The sequence below is a fragment of the Anabrus simplex genome, chromosome 2, assembly GCF_040414725.1.
Source record: "Anabrus simplex isolate iqAnaSimp1 chromosome 2, ASM4041472v1, whole genome shotgun sequence".
NCBI lineage: Eukaryota > Metazoa > Arthropoda > Insecta > Orthoptera > Tettigoniidae > Anabrus > Anabrus simplex.
The window spans coordinates 759395622-759413219 of NC_090266.1; the positions used below are offsets into that span (position 1 = coordinate 759395622).

Sequence of the window (17598 nt, forward strand, 5' to 3'; positions counted from 1 at the left end):
GTGCCGATGCGCTGAACGTAGTGAACGCACTTCTTTCTTTCTTTTTTGGAACAGCTCGAACTAGGGATGATACCTGCCCCGAATTGTACGGGACAGCCCGTATTTGAGGTCAAAATTTTGCGTCCCGTATTATGAACTGCTGTCCCGTAAAACGAGCGTTTGTCTTTTTTGTCTATAAATATTTAAAAATCAGTATTTGATTTTAGCGCCGTTGAAGTTCAAAGTAGCTCCATTATTTTTTCTCTTTGGAGCCTCAGAAGAAGGAAATCCCGTGATATCTCGCCATTTTATGGTTAGGCTGAGCATGCTGGGTTATTATTACCTCGTCTTCTGCCGCGTACTTCCGTAGGACTTCCATTCGAATTTCCAACGCGATTGTTCATGCTGTTTGAGGCTAAAACTTTATAAAATGTGAAGTTATCAAAGCTCATCGAAGACATCAGTGTTATGATGTCAGACGCATTGTACTGTTGAAAGGGTGCTAGTTAGTTTCTTTTACGAATTTCAATAATTATAATATTCTGTTAATGAAACAAATTATAATCTAATTGAAATTGGTAACTAACGTTTGATTTTCTAGTATTTATGAACTGCGCATAATTTTTGTGAAAAATCCCTTATTTTTAGGTGAATATCCCTTATATTTTATATCAAAAGGTGGCAACAATAGTAGGAACAACTGTATTTATTATGCTCAAGTTGGCTGGACTGCTATGTGTCATGGCTACTCATGTAAACTGTGTGAAACGAGCTAGAAAGAAGACTATAGAGTGGCTAACATGGCTGCTACATCGCTCTGGTTGGTGCTAAGGCGAAATAGCGACGCTATAGTTCAAGCGCCATCCATAAAGTTTCCCCGCTTACAGTGCGTTACTTTTAATAGATTATATCGAATAAGTTAACTGCATAAAGCATGCTCTCTACGTGTACGGAATACAATTGCATAAATTGTGGAGTTAACGCAATGGATATTAGTATATCATATTCCAAATAAGATTTGTTAGTACACAATTTTTGGAGGTTAGTAGAATTGCTCTGCCTGTGCTTGTAACACAATCCAGCATGCGTACAGTAGACCTACTTTTATTTTCTTGTAGTAACTGTCGAAACAGTGAAACACGATAAACGGTATCCCGCCTGGCTCAGTGGTTCAGATGGTAGAGCGCTGGCTTTCTGAGCCCAAGTTGGCATATTTGGTACTTGAAAGTGCTCAGATACGTCACTCTTGTGTCAGTAGATGTACTTGCCCGCAAAGAAACTCCAACGGGCAATACTCCGGCACCTCAGCTCCTCCGAAAACCGTAGAAAGTAGTTGGTAGGACGAAGGGCCAACAAAACTATTTACTATGAAATGGGATCCTATAGAGCTCAGTTGCCCCGGCTTATCGAAAATAAATGTATCGAGAACAACGATAATACAAGAGACTTGCTGTCCAACGCCACCATACAATGTTTCTTATTTTTATTATTATTATTCAAATAATAGGCTATGACTTCTTACTTCTGTTGTATATTTTAGTTCACTCTGCTACATTTGTTTAATGACAATGAATTATGATTTCCTTGAAATTATTGGCACCGAGCTCGATAGCTGCAGTCGTTTAAGTGCGGCCAGTATCCAGTAATCGGGAAATAATGGGTTCTAGCCCCACTGTCGGCAGCCCTGAAAATTGTTTTCCGTGGTTTCCCGTTTCCCATTTTCACACCAGGGAAATGCCGGGGTTGTAACTTAATTAAGGCCACGGCCGCTTACTTCCAATTCCTAGGCCTCTCCTATCCCACTGTCACCATAAGATCTATGTGTATCGGAGCGACGTAAAGCAAATAGCAAAAATTATTGAAAATGTGTTAATTTTCCCTCCCTTTACAATATGAATCTTGTATTTTAAACACCCTTTTAAAAATACATTATGCTTCTTTGAGTGCTTCCATAATTAATCAATCAATCACTAGTGATCTGCAATTAGGGCAGTCGCCCAGGTGGCAGATTTCCAATCTGTTGTTTTCCTAGCCTCTTTGAACTGATTTCGAAGAAATTGGAAATTTATTGAACATCTCCCTTGGTAGGTTATTCCAATCTAGAATCTATAAACGAATATTTGTCCCAGTTTTTCCTCTTGAATTCCAACATTATCTTCATATTTTGATCCTTCCTACTTTCAAAGACACCACTCTAACGTATTCTTCTACTAATGTCATTCCACGCAATCTCTCCACTGACAGCTCCGAACATACCACTTAATCAAGCAGCTCGTCTCCTTCCTCCCAAGTCTTCCCAACCCCAACTTTGCAACATTTTTGTAAAGCTACCCTTTTCTCGGAAATCACCCAGAACAAATCGAGCTGCTTTTCTTTGGAATCCTGGTGAGGGTCCCATATACTGGAACCATACTATATTTGGGGTCTTACCAGAGACTTATATGCCCTCTCCTTTACATCCCTAAATACCCTCATAACCATGTGCATTGATCAGTACCCTTTATTTACAATCCCATTTATGTGAATACCCCAACGAAGATCTTAGCTTATATATTAACACCTAGGTACTTACAGTGATCCCCATAAGGAACTTTCAACCCCTCAACGCAGTATTTAAAACTGAAAGGACTTTTCCAATTTCTGAAACTCAGGACCTGACAGTTAACCCCGTTTATCACCATACCATTGACTGCTGTCCATCACACAACAAAATCCAGGTCATTTTGCAGTTGCTCAAAATCATGTAACATATTTATTACTCTATACAGAATAACATAGCCCGCATTTAGCCTTATCTCTGATTCCACTTCTTTACTCATATCATTTATATATAAGAAAATATAAAGGTCCAATAATACTGCCTTGAGGGATTCCCCTCTTAATTATTCCAGGGTCCGATAAAGCTTCGCCTACTCTAATAATCTGAGATCTATTTTCTAGAAATATAGCAACCAATTTAATCACACTTTTCTCCAGTCCAATTGCACTATTTTTTGAAAATAGTTTCCCATGATCAACCCTATGAAATGCCTTAAACAGGTCAATCGCGATAGAATCCATTTGACCTCCTGAATCCAAGATATCTATTATATCTTGCTGTAATCCTACAAGTTCAGCTTCAATGGAATGACCTTTCCTAAACCCGAACTGCCTTGTATCGAACCAGTTATTAATTTCGACAACATGTCTAATATAATCAGAAAAAATGCCTTGTCAAAGCTTACACTCAATGCATGTCTAACTGACTGGCATGTAATTTTCAGCTTTATGTCTATCACCGTTTCCTTTATGCACAGGGGCTACTATAGCAACTCTCCATTCATTTGGTATAGCTCCTTCATGCAAGCAATAATCAAATAAGTACTTCAGATATGGTACCATATCCCAACCCCTTGTCTTTAGTATATCCTCAGAAATCTTATAAATTCCATCCGCTTTTCTAGTTTTCAAATTATGCACCTTAATGTAAATGTCATTGTTATTATAGGTAAATTTTAATATTTCCTTAACATTAGTCGCCTCCTCTATCTGCAGATTATCCCTGTAACTAACAGTCTTTACATACAGCTGACTGAATACCTCTGCCTTTTGAAGATCCTCATATACACATTCCTCTTGTTCATTCTGTAACATCTTCAGTTTTTGAGATATAAGTATCCACATAAAAGGAATTTAACCCCTTTTTATGCCCTCCCCACGGAAGTGCTTTTTTAGGAAAACAAACAAATAAGTGTTACTTTTATTTTTAAAAGAGTTTAAAATCCCAATTTTTACGTCTGTAACGTATTAAGTTTTTGATATGTTCTGTATATATGCTCATTTTAAAGATGTACCCACTTTAATACTTCCCCTTAAGTGGATTTTCGGAAAACAAATTATGTGTATTCCCTTACTTTTACGGGAGATTCCAAATACCAATTATCACATCTGTTAAATGTTACGTTTTTGAGATATACTAATTTTAAGAATCTACGCCTTTTGTCACCTCTGTCCACCACCAATTAAGTTGATTTTCCAAAAAGCAACAAAAATACGTGTTTCTTTATTTTTAAGGTTTTCCAATAACCAATTTTCATGACTTTAACATCTTCAGTTTTTGATATATAAGTATCCATATTAAACGTGTTCCACCCTTTTTTCACCTGTTTTTTACCCCAGTTAACGGGACATTCGAAAACAAAATATATGTGTTCCTTTATTTTTAAAGGAGATTCCAAATACAAATTTTCAATTCTTTAAACTGTTCAGTTTTCGAGATATAGATACACTCATTTTAAAAATTGACCCCCCTTTTCATCCCCTTAGCGACGGAATATCCAAAACTCCACCCTTATTGAGCACCTACATTATATTATGAATGGATCCCCAAAATTGCATTTCTTTATGTACAGTAGCTTTGGCTCGACGATGATGAATCAGTCAGTCAGTCAGTACAAGTTATTTTATATACATAGATTTGAAAGATTACTCCACCAGATCAGGTCACAGACTCATACTGTGAATGTCCCTATTAATACCACAAAAATAGCATTTTACCTACTCTTAGCAATAGTTAAATCTGAAGACCGGACATCCTTCACATATAGACCATCTTTGGAACTCTACTAATAATGCAAGATAAAAGCTACACCTAATGGACATCTTAACAATGTACTGTTTTATATTAAGGCTATGATTTACTTAAAAGAAAAAAATGTCAAAAATTGTTGGGCATATGTATAATGTGCGGTACTGTTTTATATTCAGACTACTATTATCTTGACGCAAAAGTATTGGACGTATGTGCAAGAAGGTACCGTTCTACATAAAGACTACGATTTTCTTAAAGGACAAAATGACACAAAAGTGTTGGAAATATGTGAAATGTACTGTTTTATATTAAGCCTACGATTATCTTACGAAAATGATGACACAAAACTGCCAGACAAATGTGCAAGAAACATCAGTTTTAATGGACTCATGTGTAGCCACAACATATTGCATCAATGCTTCAAGATATGCCACTAGTGCTATATTAGGGTTGGTGCTTTCAAGTTATATTTAATGTTCTTTTCCAATTATAATTTAAGGCTGAAGATGACCAATACAAAAGTCGAAACTAGTTCCGATGTAACAAATAATATTAACATATTACATAGCCTACAGTATTGAAGAGGTGGACCTTCTCAACCTTGTTGGTAGAGAATTGAGGATTGTGGCAGTGTTTAGTAAATTCACAGAGGCTAGCAGACTGAACGCTGAAAGGGATAACAGTCTATAATGAAGATGTATGTTCCACATGGTTTACAAAACGAAAAAGTGATGTACGATATGACAGTGAACCTACAAAAAGAAAATGGTTTGTTCCTGCATTAGAATGCCAATGCAGACTTCATCCGTCCGAAAACTACTAATTATCAAATTGAAAACAGTGTGCCTGTTGGATGCACATCTCTTGCTCTGGAAAACTTGGATTGCGTTACATAGAAAATAGAAAACGAAGAAAAGGTGCTTCGTTTCGCGTTAACAAAAATTACAAGAGAAAGTTAACCTATTTTGATAACGCACTTGTTTAAGAACACTGAGCATCCAGTTAAGCAAATCGAGTGTAAGGAAGCCGGTTGAAATTGACGGACTTTGCTTTAAGTCCATAGTGCGTACTGTAAGAATTGGCTTTTTATTTCCATAATAATATCATTGTATTCTGTAATGCGAAATGGCTGCATTTATTTTTGATATTACTGATCAATAAGCATGAACACTGAAAATCGCCATAATGAGCTAATTGCAAGCTGAAGTTGGGCAAAGATATGTGTTTTGTTCGTAGCTGGGTGTCCTGTTTGATATAATGATTATCATTTTAGTGGCAGTGATCCTCTTACATGCATAGGAAAGTTATAAAATAAATCAAATGTAGATATTTACCAAATTGTGTTGGCACAGACGCAACAGCAAAAGGGAATGAAGGAGATCCAGGGACCAACTCTACAATCACAGTGATATAGATAATCACACAACTGTCAGATTCTTTTCTACATCAATCAACATCTACGGACACTTTTAGAAACGTATTTACCTTCGTTGGAGCTATATCCAGTCATTGGAAGGAATTAATTAATTATATTATTTCCCACCAGTTTTCTTTGCCCCTAAACTTTGATATTCCAACTAAGCAAGGATTCGATTACTCATCTTAACGTGCCTTGTCTGTTTGACTTGAAACGAACAGGAGCAAAAGTTCATTACACAAAGGTTAAAGATGACTTCTATTTTAATTCGATTCCCTTCACAGTTATTTATAAGAAATCTGCACATTACTTACCCTTAATTCCTAGAGTTTGTTGAAATTGCTTATTAATTGATATGATAAGAGGTTTATTTAATGCTATTGCAAGAGGTTTATTAAAGAAACATAACATTTATTTCATTTACAATTTAAATGTACAAAACCAGTTTTCCATTCAATTAATAATGTAGGAACCTGTACAGGTTTCTAGTCCTCAGTTCTTAAACTTCCTCCTCCAACGAATTTCTACGTTGGATATTTTAGTATTATGAGAATTATTACTGTAAATGCAACGTGGACTGCGTAATCATCTTACAGTGCAATGTGATCTTCAACATTATGTTAAACTGAGACTCTGTATGAAACAACAAACTGCAGTCAAGCTCAGAATAGAACACACTCTTCACAGCAATGTGTTTTTCGTCCACCACCAAATATTGGTCTGCGTATGCTTGCTTCTCCTTATTTTCCAATATTCAGTCTTGGTTGTGTGAGGAAGGAAGTTGCAGATTTTCCAGATACTGATCAAAGATCAATTTGACGACGCAGAGGGATGATATTGGTGAGTTTTATAGTGTTATTCAAATGAAGCAGGATTCTGAAAGAGAAAAAAAGAACACGAGCATAAGTAATTAACCAAAAATGACCGGCTAAACTGTGTCCTAGGTAAATATGCGGACAGTTCGAAATGCGGTAGGTGAGTATTAGACCAATCCTGGAAACCATAACCGAAACTCTGATGAACTCAGAGGACAACTGTTATACACTTCACCGAATGAATGCCGATAATGATGATGATGATGATGATGATGACGATGATGGGGGTGGTGGCTATTCTTGAACCTTCTCGGGATCAGATATTCATCCTGTCATATGTTGTGCGAAATAGAGGTAGACCATATATACAAAGGGGGCGATTGCAGAAACGGCGTTTAGACGATGTTTTCGGTTAAACAATGTCTAACTATAGCTGCCGCATTACAAAGGCGTTATTTAACACTTAGATACTGTTTAAAAGCGACTTGCAACAGGCCATGTTTCAACACTGCCGAGAACACAGTTTAACCTCAAAATTTAAGAGTGAATCACAATCATAGGTTATGTACCATGAATCATACAATTTTTATTATCATGTTGAGACGATTGCGGGAAGAAGGTTTAGTCTGACGGCCTGTCTGTGGGTCGTCTACGGAGAAATTTACTGCTAAGTAAGCACGCATAACAATTGAATTGAATAATTGAGAATTGTAGTTTAGATACAGTATATTTAGATAGTACCTATCTTGCCTGCTATATTCGTGTGTATCTTTCGTGTGAAACTATTAGAACATAGTACTAATAATAACCTGTCTAAGCATATAGCTTTGTTCGTAATCTTTGAGTACAGTAGTTCTTGCAAATTTTAAACTTGCAATTTTCATTTCTGTTTGTGCTTAGTAGTTAGTGACATACTGTACCAGTAAGTGTTCCAGCCCGGTACATTATTTTGCAATTGCCGGAATATACGGAGAAGGGATGGCGATAATACCTGTTCGTATGCCCGACATCTTGTGCGAGCGCGATGCGAAGCTCCTCGTGGCGAGCTGGACATGTCACGAGCAATGAACCTGCGGGTGACGTCATTGCTACATGTTGTGCGCCTTTCTCTCGAATGTGCTGGAAATAAAATGTCCAACTTTTTAGCCGATAAAGACACAGGAATGAGACATACATCATCGTGTAGCCAATGTTCTAAACGCAAACATATGTTAATTTCTATAAAATCCTCCGCGGCATTCAAGAGATATAAGCCAGAAAGTAATCACACTTCCCCCAGTGACGTGGCAAGCAGCCTTGGGTCGTTCGGAATATAAGCAGAGGACCCGGCCGTAGCAATTCAGTTCGCATTCTATACAGCTGGCTCGCATGTCATGCTGCACGTGACGAGTCGAACTCAGTATTCATACTGCCGGACATCGTAATACTTAGATAATTTCGAGGGCAAGTTGACACTTAGTTTCTGTGAATACCAGTGAGTAACTTATAAATTGTTGGACTTGCAATTCGTCAGACATTCAAACTTGGGAAATTAACGTTTGTATAACATGTCTTATGATTTGTAATATTTCACCAATATTTGAAATTGAAAAATATCTTGATTTTCGTGTGAATAACCATAACAAACTTGAAGTGAGCACGGCTATTTTACATTGTAATGGTCTTGGACTGTTTTAACTTTGAATATCATGAGTGTAGGTTGCAACACGCTGACTATTTTGAGTATTATTAAAGCCTAGAACACTTTAATTTGTCCCGAAAGACTGTTCACGTATCGTCATAACAGACTGTACCATTTAAAACAACCCGTGTGGATAGACTGTATAATAAACTTCATAATTCAGTGATATTGTGAAGTATAGGACTCATACATGAATACTCGTAAAACTGTGATAGTGAGGAGGAATATTACAAGATATTACGAGAGAGAGCTATTTATTTATTTATTCGCTGTGAAAGTGAGCCATGATAAACTATACTTCGAATGAAAGTTAATTTTGACAATACGAACAGTGTGCAGTAAGTGTCAAGATGAACTGTGCAGCGAAGTGTATTTTCTCATTATCGTAATTTACGATGATAGACAGTGCTCCGACGTATTTCTCATCCAGTGAATGGTGATTATTTATGAGACAGTGATAATCGGTTCTAACAGTGCAAAATCAAATGGTGCACATTTCCAACCTAGTCAGTTGGACTTTCTCGTGTTAAAGCCACTCTTTTAGTAACATGAGAAATCCTGACTCGAGATGACGGAGATCGACGGAGAAAGACGAAGATCGACGGAGATTTGATGCAGATCAACGTGAACTTGGTACTACGAGGGACAGTTCCATGGATGTGGTACTATGGAACATCGTGGTGTTTGCTGACAGCTGAGTTCCAGATTGCTGTTTGCAGAACAGTATTTAACTGTTCGAGTTCAACAAGGAGGCGTACGTCAAGTGATATCAGTGCTTTTTCCATTTAAAAATATAATTCTGACATTGAACAGAACTTTTATAAACAGTGTCATTACTGACAAAAAACATTAAAAGCTCACTTACTTAATATTTTACAAACTTGGAAAATTAACGCTTTACAACTCTTAAAGTAAAGACAAGATTATCAAATAACTGTGTGCTCTCGTAATGTCGTATTTTCTCACTTATTGGAACTTTAAAATATCCAGCGAGTGCTTCATTCATAGTGGAAGTGTGTCATAAACTCTCAATTTACCATACTTACGTAAAGTGTACAATAATTTACAAAAAATACGACAATACTCAGAACTTTATACTAGAAGATCAGATTTAATTTCAAGTGTTTCATATTTGAGTTTGATGTGTTCATGAGAAGGAATTACCAAATTTACTTTATTTAATTTATGTAGAAAGAGTAATCTGAAATCGCAAGTGCCAATAGAAAAGACTTTAGGATTTCTTATTTACTTACAACATGCTTTATTATTCATTTATGCCATGAAAGTTATGATGGACATAACTGATTGAGAAAGACATTATTCAGTTGAATTTTACTTGATCAACTTGATTTTTCGGTATTGTGTTGTTGAAATAGGGATTTATTTTCTAGTAAATATCTATGATTCGGCGATATAATAGGGTGACCTTCCAGAGATTGAATAAAGGAAAGAAAGATATAAATCTATTATTTCGCCTTGCGATCCTCCCTCTCTGTACCATCTCCTAAGAACTAGACACCCCTCAGAAAGACCTCATGCCCTTTAAAATCAACTTTTCCTGGTACAATACGGTACCGGTATACGTCTGAACGTAGTTTAAACTTATTGTAGTGTACTGTACAGTAGTATAGGAGTAAGGTCGTAAAAGTAGGACTATTAGGCAGCACCATATGGCTGATAAAGCAGGCATGAGGCCCTTTTTAAAAAAGAAATTATGATCGGTGGAAAACGGTAAATAAAAATGTAAACAGACTCGAGGATGGGTTTAAAGCAATTGTTGAGGAATGTGAAAACAGGTTTGCACTTTTAAAGATGGTAAGAAATGATAAAGACCCACCTAATTATAATAGATAAATAAAGAGACTAAGAAGGGGGTGCAGATTGGAAAGAAATAGAGTTAGAAATGGCTGTGGAGGTAAGGAGAAATTGAAGGAACTCACCAGGAAACTGAATCTAGCAAAGAAGGAAGCTAAGGATAACATGATGGCAATCGTAATTGGCAGTCATACACATTTTAGTGAAAAATGGAAGGGTATGTATAGGTATTTTAAGGCAGAAACAGGTTCCAAGGAGGACATTCCAGGAATAATTAATGAACAAGGGGAGTGTGTATGTGAGGATCTTCAAAAGGCAGAAGTATTCAGTCAGCAGTATGTAAAGATTGTTGGTTACAAGGATAATTTCCAAATAGAGGAAGCGACTGTTGCTAAAGAAGTATTAAAATTTACATATGATAGCAATGACATTCACAATAAGATACAAAAATTGAAAACTAGAAAAGCGGCTGGAATTGATAAAATTTCTGGGGATATACTAAAGACAATGAGTTGGGACATAATACCATATCTGAAGAACTTACTTGATTATTGTTTACTTGAAGGAGCTATACCAAATGGATGGCGAGTTGATATAGTAGCCCCAGTGTATAAAGGAAAGGGTGATAGACATAAACCTGAAAATTACAGGCCAGTAAGTTTGATATGCGTTGCATGTAAGCTTTGGGGGAAGGCATTCATTCTGATTTTATTAGACATGTTTGTGAAATTAATAACTGGTTCGATAGAAGACAGTTCGGTTTTAGGAAAGGTTATTCCATTGAAGATCTACTTGTAGGATTCCAGTAAGATATAGCAGATTCTTGGATTTAGGAGGTCAATTGGACTGTATTGCGAATGACCTGCCTAAAGCATTTGATAGGGTGGATAATGGGATAATACTGGCAAAAATTAGTGCAATTGAACTAGACAAAAGAGTGACTGAATGGGTTGCTATATTTCTAGAAAATGGATCTCAGAGAATTGGAGTAGGCGAAGCTTTATCGGACCCTGTAATAATTAAGAGGGGAACTCCTCAGGGCAGTATTATAGGACCTTTATGTTTTCTTATATATATAAATGATATGAGTAAAGTAGTGGAATCGGAGGTAAGGCTTTTGCGGATGATGTTATTCTCTATAGAGTGATAAATAAGTTACAAGATTGTGAGCAACTGCAAAGTGACCTCGATAATGTTGTGAGATGCACAGCAGGCAATGGTATATTGATAAACGGGGTTAAAAGTCTGGTTGTGAGTTCCACAAATAGGAAAAGTCCTCTCAGTTTTAATTACTGCGTTGGTGTGGTGAAAGTTCCTTTTGGGAATCATTGTAAGTATCTAGGTGTTAATATAAGGAAAGATCTTCATTGGGATAATCACATAAATGGGATTGTAAATAAAGGGTACAGATCTCTGCACATGGTTATGAGGGTGTTCAGGGGTTGTAGTAAGGCTGTAAAGGAGAGGGAATATAAGTCTCTGGTAATACCACAACTAGAGTATGGTTCCAGTGTATGGGACCCTCACCAGGTTAACGTGATTCCAGAAGTGGAAGAAATTCCAGAGAAGCAGCTCGATTTGTTCTGGGTGATTTCCGATAACAGAGTAGCGTTACAAAAATATTGCGAAGTTTGGGCTGGGAAGAATTGGGAGAAAGAAGACGAGATGCTCGACTAAGTGGTATGTTCGGAGCTGTCAGCGGAGAGATGGCGTGGGATGACATTAGTAGACGAATAAGTTTGAGTGGCGTATTTAAATGTAGGAAATATCACAATATGAAGATAATGTTGGAATTCAAGAGGACAAATTTGAAAAATATTCATTTATAGGAAGGGGAGTTAGGGATCGGAATAACTTACCAAGGGAGATGTTCAATAAATTTCCAATTACTTTGAAATCTTTTAGGAAAAGGCTAGGAAAGCAACAGATAGGGTATCTGTCACCTGGGCGACTGCCCTAAATGCAGATCAGTATTTATTGATTGATTGATTGATTGGTTAATTGATTGATTGATTGATTGACACTAACAAGTTGGTTCTGTGTGTGTGTGTGTGTGTGTGTGTGTGTGTGTGTGTGTGAGGAATTTTGCGGATAATCGTCGCGCTAATTCAGATAAGTTTCCGGCAACTATGAGATAGGAAAAGGCAAGGACTGAAAACGATGAGTCGTGGCCATAATAACAGTCCCAGTATTTGCCTGCCTATGATCTACAGATCGCATGAATGGCATATCCACCTCATTCGGTTACACAGTACCTATTACAGTTTCATCTTCCCTTCGCCGCAACAATATTATAATCAAAGCTACACTTCCTCGTACCGTGGTGTGTCGCTTTAGTGTCGATAATATTGTGGGATTTCATTTTCATCGAAAGTTACGTTCTTAGTCTATCTGCGGGCAAGTCATGCTTATGCTTATCCATATTTAAGTAAGTAGGAAGACGCCAGCTGACTAACGTTTGGCGCGCGCACTGACGGTTTTCATTGGTTGCAACATGCGAAGGTTGCATGAGAGATGCTTCTATTTCCATTTTCCAACCAATAGTGAAGCATTAAACGATGTCTAGTTCATCACCGTCTAAACATTGTTTATGCAGTGGAAGGTCGTGCGAAACGTAGACGTTCATTAGGTAGACGTTGTATAATGCTTAAAACTAGTCAACATTTCTAATATCGGCCCAGGGTTTTTCCTTATGAATGGCTAATTTGAGAGAAGAGATATCCATCATTTTACAACATCCTACTTCACAAAGACACGAATGATCAATGAACAAACAACGTACATATTCAGTCGTCCGTCCTTTCTATAAACAACAATACGATCTGACCAAAAGTACTCGGGTACCACTCTGAAGTTAAATGTCGCCTGGATATCACTAACCGGGCGAGTTGGCCGTGCGGTTAGGGGCGCGCAGCTGTGAGCTTGCATCCGGGAGATAGTGGGTTCGAACCCCATTGTTGGCATCCCTGAAGATGGTTTCCATGGCTTCTCATTTTTACGCCAGGCAAATGCTGGGGCTGTACCTTATTAATGCCACGGCCACTTCCTTCCCACTCCTAGGACTTTCCTATCCCATCGTCTCCATATGACCAATCTGTGTCGGTGCGACGTAAAACAAATGGTAAAAAAAACAGATGTCACTATGAATACATTTACTACTATAGCATGAGGCACAATGCCGTGATTTGTTCTATGTACTGGACACATTAGTAATGAATCTATTTGGGATATTTCAACCTTTCTTTTATGTTACCGAGATCGACAGTTAGTAACGGATGGTGATGTGTAAACGTAGAGACACAATCACAATAAAATCACAGCCGGAGAGACCGCGTGAAATTCTACACATGGACCGTCATGCATAGAAGTAGGGGGTTCGTGAAAATCATCATACGAGTTCTTCAGTGCTATTAATAATACAGACTACACCACGCTTGTGAATCGAGAATTAAGAAAAATGCGGTTATTGGTCAGGCAGCTACTAAAAAACCAAACACTTCTCTGCACACTCAGCACCGCATAAAGTAGTGTAAAGAGCGACGCCACAGGACAGTGGATAAATAGAAGGAAGTATTTTGGAATGCTATGCCATACAACAGTCCGATGAGAGGGTGTGAGCGTGGCGAATGCGTGAATAGCGATATCTGCCAATATCGATATTGCGAACAATGAAATTCGGAGGTGGTAGCAATACGGTAAGGATGCACTCTTACGTAATTCTGCATAGAGATCTAAATGCAGTAGGGTATAACAAATTTCGATAAATTGAGTAATATATAGGGAATAAAACAAGTTCAGTGTTTTATATTGTCTATTACAGCATGGCAATGCTCTCTTCCATAAAGTGAGGTCTGTGTGGGAATAGACTCTGGATGATAAGGACTAGCCAGCATAGAAACTAAGCAGAATCCCACAGAACACCTTTGAGATTAATTAGAACGAACTACTCTGCCTACACCTCTTCGGGAAGAATGTTTACCCTTTCTCCAGAGACGTTCAGGAATCTGGTATACAGTTTCCCCGATGGAGTTAGAGGTCTTTTAAAGAAAAAGAGAAGGGACGCTTGGTATTAATGCCACTAGTGTGGAGTGTGCCAAAGGGACAGCCAGACTAGATTTTTGAGTAGGTGTTTAGATTCTTTAGATTAGATAGTGTAGTTCTGTTCATATTTTATTTCATCTAGTAAATTCGTGTGTAATGTAATCGATACAAATATTGACGTACAATCTTACCTACTTACTTAATCTGTTTACCCTCCAGGGTCGGCTTTTCGCTCGGACTCAGCGAGGGATCCCATCTCTACCGCCTCAAGGGCAGTGTCCTGGAGCGTCAGACATTGGGTTGAGGGATACAACTGGGGAGAATGACCAGTACCTCGCCCAGCTGGCCTCACCTGTTATGCTGAACAGGGGCCTGGGTGGGGGATGGGTAGATTCGAAGGGATAGACAAGGACGAGGGAAGAAAGCGGCCGTGGCATTAAGTTGGGTACAATCCCGGCATTTGCCTGGAGGAGAAGTGGGGAAACCACGGAAAATCACTTCCAGGATGGCTGAGGTGGGAATCGAACCAACCTGTACTCATTTGACCTCCAGAGGCTGAGTGGACCCCGTTCTAGCCCTTGTACCAATTTTCAAATTTCGTGGCAGAGCCGGGAATCGAACCCGGGACTCCGGGGGTGGCAGCTAATCACATTAAACAGTACACCACAGAGGCGGACGACGTAGTATCACTTAATAAAAATGATCACGGTAACTATTACCGTAAAATCAAATCTGTGATACTTATTAATAGAAGTACTTGCAGTGTCTCGTTTTTCTAATTTGAATGATCGTCTAAAGATTACTTCTATGAAGTGTAATTGTTAGCATTAACGTCTAGCGAATGCTTCCGTCATATGAATTCTGGTTGATTCATTAAGGAGTTTAATTAACTTCTCTGGTTATCAACCTGTCTCTGTGCACGTATTTAAAATTGGTATGAAAATGTTATTTGCGGTGTCTGCATTGGCGAGTATGTTGGGGCTGTACGGCTCAGAATTGAGATTGCTTACTTTCTGAGTCCAAATTGGCGGATTCGATCCGACTGAAATCTGGTGTTCTTTGAAAGTAGATTTACCGGCACGTAATTTTGGGATTTAGGTGTTCTCGAAAATTATGAAAATAATAGTGGGACGTAAAAACAATTATATTATTAACAGTGATTGCAACTGTAATTATGTGAATTAAGGATTAACTCTTCGAGTATTATTTTGGAGTAATAATTGTAAATGACGTGCAAAAACCGGGTGATAATTAAGCTTTCGGCTTCAAGATGAATCGTTGTGAGCATTACGGAAAAGTTCTATTCACCAGCAAAGAGCTAGAGAATAATTTTTGGAAACTGGATGTAATATTTCTGTCTACATTAGCAGCATGTTTTCTATGTTCTGTTACTAAAACAAACAAGCAACCTTGTAGTTTTATATAACAGTTGATATCGTGACTTTAGCCACGGGAGCTGTAGTTTTACGCGGAATTCAAACCGCAGGGCGAACATTTCAATTTCAATGATTCCTTTACCTCTTATCTATAATGAGAAACACAGTTGAGGAAGTCATAAGCCACTGATGATATAACTCGGCTATCATTGACTCTACTCCGTTAGCATACTTACATTTGGAACTGCCCTGCTGTTCATAAATATACAAACACCATGAAGAAGCCGTGATGAGCTCTGTGTTTCATAGGATTGCTTGAATATATATGGTGTAATACTTGTATCGTGTTCTCACTGATCCAGCTAAAACAATGGCTCTAGGCATACAAGACGGCGCAATATCGCATGACGTAAAGTGGGTGATAACTGGTTGAACAGAAGAGGGTTATGGGTTGAACTCTCAGTGACAGTTTGCCAGTAATGTCTCAAAAATATCATGTAAACCTTTGAGACAGACGCTCATTCAAATTTGTGACTTTAAAAGGAATACTCGCAAGGATAAACTGTTGTGCCCAAAGATTTCTACTGAATTTGACTTAGAATTCAAATGATCAACTTCTAGATTTTGGGGGCACATTTGTTTCAAGTCTGTTAAAACAGACCACTGATACAGTAAAGGTAAGAACACGCTGGTATAAACAATCTCACAATGAGAAGAAAGCACTAAAAAGAGACACGAATTGCAATGAATGAAAGCATGCATATGAACGTTTAAACGTAAGACACAGAATTAAGAAATTTAAACAACAGATGTTATGATATTTCCGTACAGGTGAATGTGAGATAGATCTCGGTGCGGTTCAACTCAGGCGGTCTGCTGAGTACAAGTCCAAGCTGATAACAAAGAGCTATTTCATTTGTGTCTGATGCATGAATGATGGGAGGTTATTAATCCTCTGAATTCGCACTGAACGACAGGCAAATAAGTTAATTGTTTTGCGAGGAGTAAGGAGTGCTGAGTTTGAAGATTCTCTTATAACGTGTCTAATATGCATCATACTCTACATCGAAGGTACAATCAGAAGAAAGTGCTGTCTATTTTAAATATGGCTAAGTAATCTGTTAATATAATAACTTTCCTATCATAAGTCTTCGGTCACGCAGCTGTAATTTTGCAATCGGGAGTTGATGGGTTTGAACCCCACTTTCTGAAGCCCAGAAGATAGTTTTCCGAGTTTTCCTATTTTCACACCATGTAATTACCGGGGATGTACCTTAATTAAGGCCACGGTCATTTCATTCCCAATTCTAGCCCTTTCCTATATGATCGTCAGGATGACTCCTGTGCTGACCTTCAGTTTTTGGGGTCACGTTTCCGGAATATCCAATGGACCACTATAGTATGTCCTAGAAGTTTTATTTCTTTACAACAGAGGATTTAACTCTACTTTCAGGTCATTCCTTTTCTGTCCAATTTCAAATCACTTACAAGTATTGCATTTTGGTTATTTTCCTAATGCTGTGTCCTAACATTTAATTTTTCATTAGTCTTTCTACTGCACGTTTTTCAGCTATGTTATATGGTATAACATTATTGTTAAAAGCTGCATGTATCAAAAGGAAAAATTAACAATACCCTCTCCCTAATCTGTGGTATCCGGGTATTATCTATTTTATCTTTTCCCTTCGTCGCCAAGAAACCTAACTGAGTCAGTGCGACGTCAAAACACTTGGAAAATAAACTTTTCCGTCGATCAACCGTGATATATTTTCAAATTAATTAAATAGGTGAACAATTTAAGAATGTGTAATTGCAGACATAAAATAAACTACAGCACTTGTGTAGAGAACTGGTTTGAAAATGAAAAGTAAGACGTAAAATATCTTATTATCCTTATAGCGATT

At 37.8% G+C, this 17598-nt stretch overlaps 1 protein-coding gene across 2 annotated transcripts in view; it reads right to left on the bottom strand.

Annotated features, from left to right (window-relative positions):
• Positions 1 to 6350: 6350 nt before the first annotated feature.
• Positions 6351 to 17598, bottom strand: part of LOC136864439 (protein white) — a 286015-nt gene continuing 274767 nt past the window's right edge. For both annotated transcript variants that reach the window (XM_067141436.2, XM_067141437.2), the window contains exon 14: positions 6351 to 6842. The gene's annotated coding sequence lies outside the window, so the exon portion shown is untranslated. The remainder of the gene's footprint in view (positions 6843 to 17598) is intronic.